This window comes from Hordeum vulgare, chromosome 3H (genome assembly GCF_904849725.1).
Source record: "Hordeum vulgare subsp. vulgare chromosome 3H, MorexV3_pseudomolecules_assembly, whole genome shotgun sequence".
Classification (NCBI taxonomy): Eukaryota; Viridiplantae; Streptophyta; class Magnoliopsida; order Poales; family Poaceae; genus Hordeum; species Hordeum vulgare.
In genome coordinates this window covers 77,671,237-77,672,944 of record NC_058520.1, presented here as the reverse complement: position 1 = coordinate 77,672,944, position 1,708 = coordinate 77,671,237, and positions in this window count along the sequence as shown.

Sequence of the window (1,708 nt, the reverse complement as noted above, 5' to 3'; positions counted from 1 at the left end):
CCATCGTATCTACTTTTCCAAACTCTTTTGCCCTTGTTTTGGACTCTAATTTGCATGATTTGAATGGAACTAACCCGGACTGACGCTGTTTTTAACAGAATTGCCATGGTGTTGTTTTTGTGCACAAATGAAAGTTCTCGGAACGTCCTGAAAATTTACGAAGAATATTTCTGGAAAATATGAAAAATACCTACGCAAAGATCTACCGGAGGGGACGGGCCAGTGGGCCACAAGCCCTGTTGCCGCGGCCCCCTGGCCATGGCAACCAAGCTTGTGGGGCCCACATGGCTCTGCCGCCCCCAAACTCAGCGCTATAAATTCCCTTTCGTCCCGAAAAAAATCAAGAGAGAAGATTTCATCGCGTTTGCGATACGGAGGAGCCGCCACATCCTGTTCTTCATCTGGAGGGCAGATTTGGAGTCCGTTTTGGGCTCCGGAGAGGGGAAATCATCGCCATCGTCATCATCAACCTTCTTCCGCATCCAATTCCATGATGCTCTTCATCGTTCATGAGTAATCTATTCGTAGGCTCGCTGGGCGGTGATGAGTAGGATGAGATCTATCATGTAATCGAGTTAGTTTTGACGGGGATTGATCCCTAGTATCCACTATGTTCTGAGATTGATGTTGCTACTACTTTGCCATGCTTAATGCTTGTCACTAGGGCCCGAGTGCCATGATTTCAGATATGAAATTATTATGTTGTCACCAATATATGTGTGTTTTAGATCCGATCTTGCAAGTTGTAGTTACCTACTATGTGTTATGACCCGGCAACCCCGGAGTGACAATAACCGGAACCACTCCCGGTGATGACCATAGTTTGAGGAGTTCTTGTGTTCACCAAGTGCTAATGCGTTGGTCCGGTTCTTTATTAAAAGGAGAACCTTAATATCCCGTAGTATCCTTTTGGACCCCGCTGTCACGGGAGGGATGGACAATAGATGTCATGCAAGTTCTTTTCCCTAAGCACGTATGACGACACACGGAATGCATGCCTACATCACATTGACGAACGGGAGCTAGCCACATATCTCTCCGTGTTATAACTGTTGCATGATGAATGTCATCCGACAAATCACCGATCCATTGCCTACGAGTTTGTCCCACTACTATTGTTACTTGTTTTGCTCTGCTGCTGTTACTACTGTTGCTGCTACTGTTACTTGTTTTGCTCTGCTGCTGCTGTCACCACTATTGCTAGTACTGTTACTTGCTATTGCTGTTACTTGCTACTGCTGCTACTTGCTACCGCTGTCACTACTGTTGTTCCTTGCCACTGCTGTTACTCGTTACACTGCTCCTACCTGCTACAATACTTTTTCTCGCACCGTTGCCGGGAAAGAATATTTCCCGTCCACGGGCAACTTCAGGCGCCATTGATACGACAGTTAGGAATAGTCTGCCTTGTCAACAGATCGTTTCTGGCACCGTTGCTATCATAGTACTTTGCTGCTGATACTTTGCTTGCAGACACTAATCTTTCAGGTGTGGTTGAATCTGACACATTCAGCTGCTAATACTTGAGAATATTCTTTCACTTCCCGTTGAGCGAACCAGCAAATTTGGGTTGAATACTCTACCCTCGAAAATTGTCGCGATCCCACGCGTTGGTGTGCCATTGCAAGACAATTGCTAATTGTTGAGAAACTGGGACAAGCTCTTTTCTGGCTCCGTTGCCATGGAGGCATCAAGTCAGGAATAGTTG